Raw genomic sequence first — 13324 nt, forward strand, 5'->3', positions numbered from 1 at the left:
ACTAGTACATGTTTTATATGTATATACTGTATATAATATCATTGTTTTTCTTGTAGCAAATGTATTGTGCAGCTCGTTGTAGAAGGACGATGAAAACCTTGTGAACCTTTTTAACCTTTAGTGAGGCAGTAGTGGAAGAACGTGCATTTAGCAGTGTAGTAACTTAAGCAGCAGCAGTTATAGTAGTAGTAGTAATAGTAGTAATAGTAGTAGTAATAGTAATAGTAGTAATAGTAGTAGTAGTAATATGAGTAGTACAGGTGACATCACCCAGAGAGTCATGAATATCACTGATGACGTGATGAAAACAAACTGAAGAGGAAGAAGAGTGAAGATCAAGTAGGACAAATGACAAACAAACACAATACAAGAAATACACATTAATACACACAAACACACACACTGTGTGTATGTTTATCATAAAAACGTCTCACCTTCTCTCTTCAGCGGCATGTCGTCTCTCTGATCCACATAAATCCTCTTTAGGGATTTTACAAACACACACAGTGCATGCTGGGTAATGAAGTCCTAATCCCATCAGCCCTCTGTGACACAGATAAATACACACTGAGGCCCCGCCTCCTCCTGTTGTCACACCGCAGGATTGGACCATGCTGTCAGTCACAGTTTGATTGACAGCTGTGTAAAATTAAATGATGAGAAATATAAACATTATAAAATATAAACAAACATCAGAACATAAAGCTGTATTTAAAAATGTAATTATGAAAATTCAGCTTTATGTTCTCAAACCCATTTGAAAGTTGTTGTGATGAATTATTGATTTATTAGTTTTATTTATTAGATGGTGACACTCAGGGAAGAGAGGAGGGGAAACCGGGAATCGAACCATCGCCCGCTGTGGGATGGACCTGAACCACACTGACTCTTGAATGGCTGACCTTTGACCTCAGTGTTTAAGATATTTATGTTTAATGACGTCTCTAACAGAAGCGTTCTCGTCGCTCTTCGCAGAGGGAACGTGGACGACGCTCAGCTGTGTCCGTCTGATCATGAGTTCTAGTCCCTTTGGTTTAGAAAGAGGGCGACAACAGTAGAGACTCACGAGTCTGTTTGAAGGCAAAACTTTATTAAATACAAATTAAGTGAACAAACAGGTTTATTGTTTCAGTGGACTAAAGGAAGAGTTCATTTAAAACAACGTGTGAGCTGTTGGCTTCTCTGATCAACTGATGGAGGGAAATCAATACCTATCATATCCGAGGGTTCTTAAGCCCATAGCTCTGCCTCTCAGGCTATTGAGGGATTGGTTGATAGATTCTGTTGGAGGACATGAACAGCAGCCAGAGAGTCAGGGTTAGTCTCTAAAGAGAGTCAGGGTCAGTCTATAAAGAGAGTCAGGGTTAGTCTATAAAGAGAGTCAGGGTTAGTCTCTAAAGAGAGTCAGGGTCAGTCTATAAAGAGAGTCAGGGTTAGTCTATAAAGAGAGTCAGGGTTAGTCTCTAAAGAGAGTCAGGGTCAGTCTCTAAAGAGAGTCAGGGTTAGTCTCTAAAAGAGAGTCAGGGTTAGTCTATAAAGAGAGTCAGGGTTAGTCTCTAAAGAGAGTCAGGGTTAGTCTCTAAAGAGAGTCAGGGTTAGTCTCTAAAGAGAGTCAGGGTTAGTCTCTAAAGAGAGTCAGGGTTAGTCTCTAAAGAGAGTCAGGGTTAGTCTCTAAAGAGAGTCAGGGTCAGTCTATAAAGAGAGTCAGGGTTAGTCTATAAAGAGAGTCAGGGTTAGTCTCTAAAGAGAGTCAGGGTTAGTCTAAAGAGAGTCAGGGTTAGTCTATAAAGAGAGTCAGGGTTAGTCTCTAAAGAGAGTCAGGGTTAGTCTCTAAAGAGAGTCAGGGTTAGTCTATAAAGAGAGTCAGGGTTAGTCTCTAAAGAGAGTCAGGGTTAGTCTATAAAGAGAGTCAGGGTTAGTCTCTAAAGAGAGTCAGTCTATAAAGAGAGTCAGGGTTAGTCTCTAAAGAGAGTCAGGGTTAGTCTATAAAGAGAGTCAGGGTTAGTCTCTAAAGAGAGTCAGGGTTAGTCTATAAAGAGAGTCAGGGTTAGTCTCTAAAAGAGGGTCAGTCTATAAAGAGAGTCAGTCTCTAAAGGTCAGTCTATAAAAAGTCAGAGTCAGTCTATAAAGAGAGTCAGGGTTAGTCTATAAAGAGAGTCAGGGTTAGTCTCTAAAGAGAGTCAGGGTTAGTCTATAAAGAGAGTCAGGGTGAGTCTCTAAAGAGAGTCAGGGTTAGTCTATAAAGAGAGTCAGGGTTAGTCTATAAAGAGAGTCAGTCTATAAAGAGAGTCAGTCTATAAAGAGAGTCAGGGTTAGTCTATAAAGAGAGTCAGGGTTAGTCTATAAAGAGAGTCAGTCTATAAAGAGAGTCAGGGTTAGTCTCTAAAGAGAATCAGGGTTTGTCTCTAAAGAGAGTCAGTCTATAAAGAGAGTCAGGGTTAGTCTCTAAAGAGAGTCAGGGTTAGTCTCTAAAGAGAGTCAGGGTTAGTCTATAAAGAGAGTCAGGGTTAGTCTCTAAAGAGAATCAGGGTTAGTCTATAAAGAGAGTCAGTCTATAAAGAGAGTCAGGGTTAGTCTCTAAAGAGAGTCAGTCTATAAAGAGAGTCAGGGTTTGTCTCTAAAGAGAGTCAGGGTTAGTCTCTAAAGAGAGTCAGTCTATAAAGAGAGTCAGGGTTAGTCTCTAAAGAGAGTCAGTCTATAAAGAGAGTCAGGGTTAGACTCTAAAGAGAGTCAGTCTATAAAGAGGGTCAGTCTATAAAGAGGGTTAGTCTCTAAAGAGAGTCAGTCTATAAAGAGAGTCAGGGTTAGTCTATAAAGAGGGTTAGTCTATAAAGAGGGTCAGTCTATAAAGAGAGTCAGTCTATAAAGAGAGTCAGGGTTAGTCTATAAAGAGGGTCAGTCTATAAAGAGGGTTAGTCTATAAAGAGGGTCAGTCTATAAAGAGGGTTAGTCTATAAAGAGGGTCAGTCTATAAAGAGTCAGTCTATAAAGGGTCAGTCTATAAAGAGGGTCAGTCTATAAAGAGAGTCAGGGTTAGTCTATAAAGAGATTCAGTCTCTAAAGAGAGTCAGGGTTAGTCTATAAAGAGAGTCAGGGTTAGTCTCTAAAGAGATTCAGTCTATAAAGAGAGTCAGTCTATAAAGAGAGTCAGGGTTAGTCTCTAAAGAGAGTCAGGGTTAGTCTCTAAAGAGAGTCAGTCTATAAAGAGAGTCAGGGTTAGTCTATAAAAAGTCAGGGTTAGTCTCTAAAGAGAGTCAGGGTTAGTCTCTAAAGAGAGTCAGGGTTAGTCTCTAAAGAGAATCAGGGTTTGTCTCTAAAGAGAGTCAGTCTATAAAGAGAGTCAGGGTTAGTCAATAAAGAGAGTCAGGGTTAGTCTCTAAAGAGAGTCAGGGTTAGTCTCTAAAGAGATTCAGTCTATAAAGAGAGTCAGTCTATAAAGAGAGTCAGGGTTAGTCTCTAAAGAGAGTCAGGGTTAGTCTCTAAAGAGAGTCAGTCTATAAAGAGAGTCAGGGTTAGTCTCTAAAGAGAGTCAGGGTTAGTCTCTAAAGAGAATCAGGGTTTGTCTCTAAAGAGAGTCAGTCTATAAAGAGAGTCAGGGTTAGTCAATAAAGAGAGTCAGGGTTAGTCTCTAAAAGAGTCAGGGTTAGTCTATAAAGAGAGTCAGGGTTAGTCTATAAAGAGAGTCAGGGTTAGTCTCTAAAGAGAAGAGTCAGGGTTAGTCTCTAAAGAGAGTCAGTCTATAAAGAGAGTCTATAAAGAGGGTTAGTCTCTAAAGAGAGTCAGTCTATAAAGAGAGTCAGGGTTAGTCTCTAAAGAGAGTCAGTCTATAAAGAGGGTCAGTCTATAAAGAGGGTTAGTCTATAAAGAGAGTCAGTCTATAAAGAGAGTCTATAAAGAGGGTTAGTCTATAAAGAGTCAGTCTATAAAGAGGGTCAGTCTATAAAGAGGGTCAGTCTATAGTCAGTCTATAAAGGGTTAGTCTATAAAGAGGGTCAGTCTATAAAGAGGGCTAGTCTATAAAGAGGGTCAGTCTATAAAGAGGGTTAGTCTATAAAGAGGGTCAGTCTATAAAGAGTCAGTCTATAAAAGGGTCAGTCTATAAAGAGGGTCAGTCTATAAAGAGGTCAGTCAGTCAGTCTATAAAGAGTCAGTCTATAAAGAGGTCAGTCTATAAAGAGGGTCAGTCTATAAAGAGGGTCAGTCTATAAAGAGGGTCAGTCTATAAAGAGAGTCAGTCTATAAAGAGGGTCAGTCTATAAAGAGTCAGTCTATAAAGAGAGTCAGTCTATAAAGAGGGTCAGTCTATAAAGAGAGTCAGTCTATAAAGAGGGTCAGTCTATAGTCAGTCTATAAAGAGGGTCAGTCTATAAAGAGTCAGTCTATAAAGAGGGTCAGTCTATAGTCAGTCTATAAAGAGAGTCAGTCTATAAAGAGGGTCAGTCTATAAAGAGAGTCAGTCTATAAAGAGAGTTAGTCAGGGTCAGTCTATAAGAGGGTCAGTCTATAAAGAGTCAGTCTATAAAGAGGGTCAGTCTATAGTCAGTCTATAAAGAGGGTCAGTCTATAAAGAGGGTCAGTCTATAAAGAGGGTCAGTCTATAAAGAGTCAGTCTATAAAGTCTATAAAGAGTCAGTCTATAAAAGTCAGGGTCAGTCTATAAAGAGTCAGTCTATAAAGAGGGTCAGTCTATAAAGAGTCAGTCTATCTATAAAGGGTCAGTCTATAAAGAGGGTCAGTCTATAGTCAGTCTATAAAAGAGTCAGTCTATAAAGAGAGTCAGTCTATAAAGAGTCAGTCTATAAGAGAGTCAGTCTATAAAGAGGGTCAGTCTATAAAAGAGTCAGTCTATAAAGAGGGTCAGTCTATAAGAGGGTCAGTCTATAAGAGGGTCAGTCTATAAAGAGTCAGTCTATAAAGGGAGTCAGTCTATAAAGAGGGTCAGTCTATAGTCAGTCTATAAAAAGTCTATAAAGTCAGTCTATAAAGAGGGTCAGTCTATAAAGAGGGGTCAGTCTATAGTCAGTCTATAAGAGGGTCAGTCTATAAAGAGTCAGTCTATAGTCAGTCTATAAGAGGGTCAGTCTATAGTCAGTCTATAAAGAGGGTCAGTCTATAAGAGGGTCAGTCTATAAGAGGGTCAGTCTATAAGAGGGTCAGTCTATAGTCAGTCTATAAAGAGGGTCAGTCTATAAGAGGGTCAGTCTATAAGAGTCAGTCTATAAAGAGGGTCAGTCTATAAGAGAGTCAGTCTATAAGAGGGTCAGTCTATAAGAGGGTCAGTCTATAGTCAGTCTATAAAGAGGGTCAGTCTATAAGAGGGTCAGTCTATAAGAGGGTCAGTCTATAAGAGGGTCAGTCTATAGTCAGTCTATAAAGAGGGTCAGTCTATAAGAGGGTCAGTCTATAAGAGGCTCAGGGTCTGTTTCCTGTCAGGCATCGCTCAGGGCGCCTCTCTCCTCAGTGTTTCCCGCCCCCAGAGCTGCGACCAATCAGAGGCCCGCTAGAGCCGAGCGGGCCTCTGATTGGTCGCGTTTTAGGAGCGACCCAGCTCAGCTCTGCGGCTTCACCATGGAGCAGCTAGTCGAGGCTAAGCTAACAGCAGCTAGCAGCTAGTCGAGGCTAAGCTAACACTTCAGTAGAAGTCATTACTCATCTCACGCACGCGCACACAGAGCGGTTGTGTGTGTGCGTGCGTGTGTGCGCGTGCGTGGCTTTAGCTCCATGCTAGCGACTTCCTGCAGGTTAGCCGGACGCGGCTAGCAGAAGCTAACAGTGTTAATTATTCATGAGGCCGCTCCGTGATTGGTGGAGACAGAGAGAGGGGGCGGGGCCAGAGGAGGACCGCGTGAATGAGGAATCAGAGGACAACAAGTGGACCAACAGCACAGAGTGAGTATAAAGTACACAAATACTACTACACAAAGTACTACTACTGTACACAAGTACTACTACTGTACTACTACTGTACTACTACTACTACTGTACTACTACTACTACTGTACTACAAGTACTACTACTACTGTACTACAGTACTACAGAGTGAGTATAAAGTACTACTACTACTGTACACAAGTACTACTACTGTACTACTACTACTACTACTACTACTACTGTACTACTACTATACTACTACTGTACTACTACTACTACTACTACTACTACTACTACTATACTACTACTACTACTACTACTATACTACTACTACTGTACTAATACTACTACTACAGTACTAATACAGAGGACAACAAGTGGACCAACAGCACAGAGTGAGTATAAAGTACACAAGTACTACTACTGTACACAAGTACTACTACTGTACTACTACTATACTACTACTACTACTACTGTAGTACTACTACTACTATACTACTACTACTACTATGTATGTAGTACAGTACTAATACAAGTGGACCAACAGCACAGAGTGAGTATAAAGTACACAAGTACTACTACTACTGTAGTACTACTACTACTGTACTACTACTACTACTACTGTACTACTACTACTGAAGTTATACTACAGTACTAATACTACTGTACTAATACTACTGAAGTACAGTGCTAATACTACTGCAGTACAGTACTAATACTACTGAAGTAAAGTACTAATACTACTGAAGTACAGTGCTAATACTACACTGTTAGGATACTATGTTACAGGTAAAGTAAAGTACTAATACTACACTGAAAATACTCCTACAAGTTAGTCCAAATACAGAGCTGTGAAGAATACTCAGAGTATTCTCAGTCTGGTATTAGTGATTGTACTGCTAGTATCTTTTTAGAGACTGGTATTATTACTTTTACCAAAGTAACAGTATTTAAAAGTACAATTGAAATAAATTAATTGAAGAATTCAGACTAATTGATTAACAGACTAATTGATTAACAGACTAATTGATTAATTGACATATTGATTAATGGCTTAATGGTTTCAGCTGTAGCTGTAAATACAGTGAAGGAGAAGTCATGACATCACTCATGTTTTATATGTTTATTTAGAAAACTGAACACCTGTTCACTTTTTATTGATTAGGTATTTATGTTTTTAATCAGGGTATTATAAAGTACATTAGATATACTTTACATATTAACATATATTACATATTCACAACAAAGCCTCTTCTGTACAACGCTTAAACTTGATGACAATCCGACAGCAGAGAGTATTGATAACTGATCGATCACTAACTGATTGATCGATATCATGATATCGTCTCTGCTGTGTGATGAGCTGGTGAATCTGATTGTTACTCTGTGATTGGCCGATCTGTCCTCAGGTTGAAGATGATCAGGATGTCATTGGACAAAGAGGCTGTCCTCCCTCACGAGGTCAGCCTATCAGAGCAGCCGGCCAAGGCCCGCCCCTGCGTGCTAAGAATGGCCTCCAGTTGCCGGGCAACAGTCAGACCCCGTTGCCTCCGCCCCCCCGCTCACCAAATCGCTAAGAGGCGATACTCCATGGGCGTCGGCTTCAAGGGGCCGGCCAAGCGCCGCCGCCGCGCCATCAGCGACAGCCAATCAGAGCCCGTTCTGCCGAGTCACTTCCTGCTGGGCGGGAACATCTTCGACCCTCTGAACCTGAACTCGCTGCTGGACGAAGACGTCAACAGGTACGAAGCTCCACCTTCAGTCCACTCTCTGCCTCTCTGCTCCGTCTAACGCCATCCTTCCTCCTCAGGGCGACCAATCAGGAGACTCCAACGTGCTCACCCCTGCCGTCGCGGGGCGCAGACCCCGTAGAGATCCTGGTTCCCCGAGACATCACCGACCCCCTGAACCTGAAGGGAGGGGGCGGGGACGGGAAGGGGGGTTCTGCTGTCCCCCCGTGAAGTCCAGGAGGAGACACAGGAACCGACACCATGGAGCAGGAGGAGGAGGAGGGGGAGGAGAGGGAGGAGGAGCAGGAGGAGGGGGAGGAGAGAGGGAGGTGATACCAGCTCGACTGTTTCCCCCCACAGCTGGACCGACAGGTGAGACTGGAACAGCTTCACTGACTCGTTTGTCTCTGAGATGACGGAGAGGAAGTTAAAGGTGCGTTGGGTTTAAAGGTGCGTTGGGTTTAAAGGCGTTTGTTGTGTGCAGTTCCTCCGGTGACCAGAGAGGGCAGCGTTTCAGCGTCTCCTCTGCCCTGTGAACTCAACACGGCCATCACCTGTCGGGAAGACGTAGCCCCGCCCCCCATCCTCCCCAGGAGACACACCCACCCTCCACCGGGACACGCTCACAAGCCCGGTAACCATGGCGACGGTCGCCAACGCAGACGGCGGCGCACCACCTCCACGAGGTCGGCGGACTGCGCTGCCAGCAGCGATACCATGGCAACCGCAGCTCAGCCAACCAGATTCGAGACGCCGCTGGTGGGAGGAGCTAAAGCCGGCAGGTGAGTGTTACACCTGAAGTGAAGTAAAATCCTGTAATCTGATTGGCTGCCAGGTCACATGATCTCCGTGCTGCCTCCGTCAGGTGTGGAGGACCTCAGTCCGGCTCCACTCAGACACCAGAGAAGAAGAAGAAGGACAAGCACCGCTACCAGTACGGCAACCACACCTGTTACTACGGTTACCACGGTTTCTACGGTGACGGGTGGGAGGGGCACGTCGGGGCGGAGCAGGACCCGCGGCTCTGCCTCCTGCAAGCCGATTGGTTCAGAGACAAGAAGGTGCTGGACGTGGGCTGCGGGGCCGGTCACCTGACGCTGGCCGTCGCCCGGAGGTTTGACCCCGCCCACATCCTGGGGGTGGAGCTAGACCGGCGATTGGTCCACGCCGCCAAGCAGAACCTCAGGCACTTCCTGTCACATGACCTAGTGGTGGAGGAGAGGAGGAGGAGAGGAACGCCGGGAGCCTCCTCTTCCTCTCCTCCAAGGAAGAAGGAGGAGGAGATGAAGAAGATGGAGGAGGAGAATGAGAAGATGGTGGAGGAGGTGGAGCAGGCTCTGTCTCTCCTCTCCCTCCCCCTCTCCTTCAGGGTGAGTCGAGGTCCTCTCTCTGCTCCTCCTCTCCTCCACTCATCTTCATCGTCCTCCTCCAGGTTCCCCGACAACGTCAGCTTCATCCAGGTGAGTGTTCCTCACACACCTGGATCCAGTGTTCAATGAGTCTGTGACCTCATCACTCTGCTGACATCACGGCTCTGACTCCTCCCACAGGGGGACTACGTGTCGGGGAGTGGTGGCCTGGGCGGGGTCAGTATGACGTCATCATGTGTCTGGGCGTGACCAAATGGGTGCAGCTGCGTTCTGGCGACGGGGGCGTGGTCACTCTGTTTAGACGAGCCTATCAGAGCCTGTCGCCGGGCGGATTATTCATGCTGGAGCCACAACCATGGAGCAGCTACAGCCGCAGCAGGAGGGCCTCGGTAACACGTTTACACAGAACTAATTAAATAAGCCGAGTCGTCATTAGTGTTAATGATGTGTTATCATCAGTTTAGAGCTCGTGTTAGGAAGTTAAACATCATAATTCATCTCTAATATCTATTTATATTAATGTGAAAACATCTCCTTCAAACTACTGCATTTATTCTAGTTCATCACCAACACTACATTTTACAGTTTACATTAAACACATCATGATAACGTTATAATTTACCTTCTGACAATACTCATTTTAACTGAACAAGGCCTGAACGCATCATAATGTAACTGAACTGAACCTCTGTCCGTTAGCGGTGCTGCTAACGTTATATAGTAACGTTACTATATAATGTTACTATATAACGTTACTATATAACACACATATATGAATAGATGTATGTATTCTGTCTGTAGTGTGTTAACTACACAGTAAAACAAACTTGTCTGTTTCAGGAGGCGACAGATCGTAACTTCAGGAGTTTGAGACTGAGACCTGAACAGTTCACCTTCTACCTGACTGACAGCGTGGGCTTCACCTCGTACAGACTCATCACACACACAGGTACACACACACACTAACACCCACACACACACACACACACACACACACACACACACACACACACACACACACACACACACACACACACACACGTAAACACACAGGTACACACACACACAGGTACACACACACAGGTGCACACACACAGGTACACGCGCACACAGGTACACACACAGGTACACACACAGGTACACACACACACACACACAGGTACACACACACACACACACACACACACACACACACACACACAGGTAAACACACAGGTACACACACACACACACAGGTACACACACAGGTACACACACAGGTACACACAGGTACACACACACACACACACACACACACACAGGTGCCCACTCTGACGAGGATCTGATTGGCTCATCCTTCCAGGTAACCAGCGTCCAGTCTACCTGTTCCACAAAGGCCCCGCCCAGAGGAAGTGATGTCACCAGGACACGATATGACACGTCTCACTTTGAGATGCCTGTTTCCATGGAAACCGCCCCTGGACTGTGACTGACAGGCGGGAGGAGGCAGCTGATTGGACGCTGTATATTTGACTCGTGAGCTCGCAGCTGATTGGTTGAACAGTGGAGTCCGTTTGATGACATCACATCAGGGACGGTGACAAACCGCAGTCTGATTGGACGGAGTCGGTTTCTGTGAATGTGATTGGTTGTCACTCGCTCATCAAGCCAGAGCAAAGCATTGTGGGTAACTGTGGATGGACACTGACAGGAAGTGACACGTCGGTTTTCTAAACATTTTATTGTTTAACTGTTTATTTGAGATTAAAGCTGTCGCTGACGTTCTGTCTCTGAGGAATTTATCCACAGCTCAAAGTCTGAACCGACGTTCTCACAACGTTCTCACAACGTTCTCACAACGTTCTCACAACGTTCTCACAAAGTTCTCTCTTGTAAACGTTCCACATGAGAACGATGAAGAACCGGAACCGTGGAGCTGAGATCAAACCCCGTTTGGTTCCGTTCTTCACCGATCTATAAAGTAAATAAAGTAGTTTATGAACATAACAGTTCTCAGATCATAGCTCTCCTCTGTAGAGAACGTTGGTTTATTAACCTTCAGTTTACGATGTTCTCTCTGAGTTTCACTCTTCGGTTCCTCTCAGTTCGTTTAGTTCGTTCGTCCTCTGAAGTTTCACAGAATAAAGAAATAATCAGAGAATAAACCAATAAAATCATCAGTCATCACATAGAAACTAATCCAGCTTCCATTGTTGGATTAAAATACTCTTATAATTCATATTAATATTTCCTTTATTGATTATTAGACGTGTTAATGACATCATTAATAGTCCTTTAATCGCTGAGAAATATTTATCAAATCACAACTTCATATTAATATATAGTTTAATTATTTAAATTATTACCTCAAAAAAGATATAGTTTAATTATTTAAATGATGACCTCATAATAAAGTATATAGCTTAAGTATTTAAATCATTAACTCATGTTAATATATATTTTAATATTTAAATTTCTGAATATAAATACATGGAACATGATGTAGTAACCTGAGTGTATACTCGTACTGTAGTACTACTACAACTACTACTATACTTTACAACTTACTGCCATTGTGTCTGCTTTTAATAAATCCACATGGTTATATAGAATGTTAAAGACGCTGTGGCAGATTTAATAAATAATACGTAATATCAGGATATGTAACTAGTATTAATAACTTATGATTTAGAAACCCTTAAATTACTATCAAAGAACACTTACCACCATTAGTTTACATAACAGACGGAAAACTTCTAAATCTTGATCTCAGGTTCTTGTCAAGGTGTACAGTGACCCATTATTTCATATACGCACAAATCAAATGATCAAGTTCTTTATAAATGAAATATTTATTAGACAAACTGCACTTCTAAACTACTAAACATAAAACAAACAGAATAAAGAACCATAAATACTTTAAAAGGATTGAATGTGACCAGGTAGAATCAGTGACTCATATCATTGACTGATTAATCAACTTCATCGACTTTTTTTTTTTACATAAAGTTTAGTTTGAATGATTTATTCTCCGTTCAGCAGCTGAGAGTTGAGAAGCACCGGGCAAGATTGTGAAGCATCTTTATATTAGTTTCAGTTTAATTTAGATCTTTTATATCTGAGGTGATTCATAACGTGACTTAAATGTATTGGTCTAGGAACATCAAACTGGTTTCCATCTTGAGTGGTTTTGTTTCACAGATTGGAGGAGAAGCTTCATGGAACGGAGCCTGTTCCTCTGAAGGCCTCTCATCTGGTTGGATGATTGAGGTTTCCATCTCTCTCTCAGTGGCAGTTCATTCTTCTTTCTCTGATGTCGTCTTCTTCCTTGAGGTTCCTTTTGAACCGATCTTCCTCGTCTTCCTCGTCTTCATCTCTTCAGAGTCAACGTCCTGTGAAAGACCACCGGAGCGGTGTGTCCTTGTTGCTTTATCTTCTAGAGAAAGGGGGGCAGGTATACCCCCCCTCCCATCTTAAACTATCTTGATTATTTATTTAACCTTACTTTATTGAATTAACACTAGTTACTTAAAAAGTCCTCTTAACCCTTTCATGTTTGAACTCGGTGCTATCTCAGCTGCAGAACGATACTGAAGAGTTTGACATGAATCATTGAATAAAACCTGATCAACTAGAGACTGAATGAATGAAACCGTTACAACATAGACAGACAGGTATCATGACACAGACAGAGCTATGTGGACATGCATGAATGTACCTGTATGCATAATACACGTATGTACCTGTATGCATAATACATGTATGTACCTGTATGCATAATACATGTATGTACCTGTATGCATAATACATGAATGTACCTGTATGCATAATACATGAATGTACCTGTATGCATAATACACGTATGTACCTGTATGCATAATACATGTATGCATAATACATGTATGTACCTGTATGCATAATACATGAATGTACCTGTATGCATAATACATGTATGTACCTGTATGCATAATACACGTATGTACCTGTATGCATAATACATGTATGTACCTGTATGCATAATACATGTATGCATAATACATGTATGTACCTGTATGCATAATACATGTATGCATAATACATGTATGAGTACCTGTATGCATAATACACGTATGAGTACCTGTATGCATAATACACGTATGAGTACGTATGCAAGTACCTGTATGCATAATACATGAATGTACCTGTATGCATAATACATGTATGCATAATACATGTATGAGTACCTGTATGCATAATACATGTATGTATATGCATAATACATGAATGTACCTGTATGCATAATACATGTATGTACCTGTATGCATAATACATGTATGTACCTGTATGCATAATACATGAATGTACCTGTATGCATAATACATGTATGCATAATAC

At 42.3% G+C, this 13324-nt stretch overlaps 1 pseudogene; it reads left to right on the top strand.

Annotated features, from left to right (window-relative positions):
- The first annotated feature begins 5667 nt into the window (after positions 1-5667).
- Positions 5668-10766, top strand: LOC129114359 (7SK snRNA methylphosphate capping enzyme-like; annotated as a pseudogene).
- Positions 10767-13324: the final 2558 nt, after the last annotated feature.

This window comes from Anoplopoma fimbria, unplaced genomic scaffold (assembly GCF_027596085.1).
Source record: "Anoplopoma fimbria isolate UVic2021 breed Golden Eagle Sablefish unplaced genomic scaffold, Afim_UVic_2022 Un_contig_10337_pilon_pilon, whole genome shotgun sequence".
Classification (NCBI taxonomy): domain Eukaryota; kingdom Metazoa; phylum Chordata; class Actinopteri; order Perciformes; family Anoplopomatidae; genus Anoplopoma; species Anoplopoma fimbria.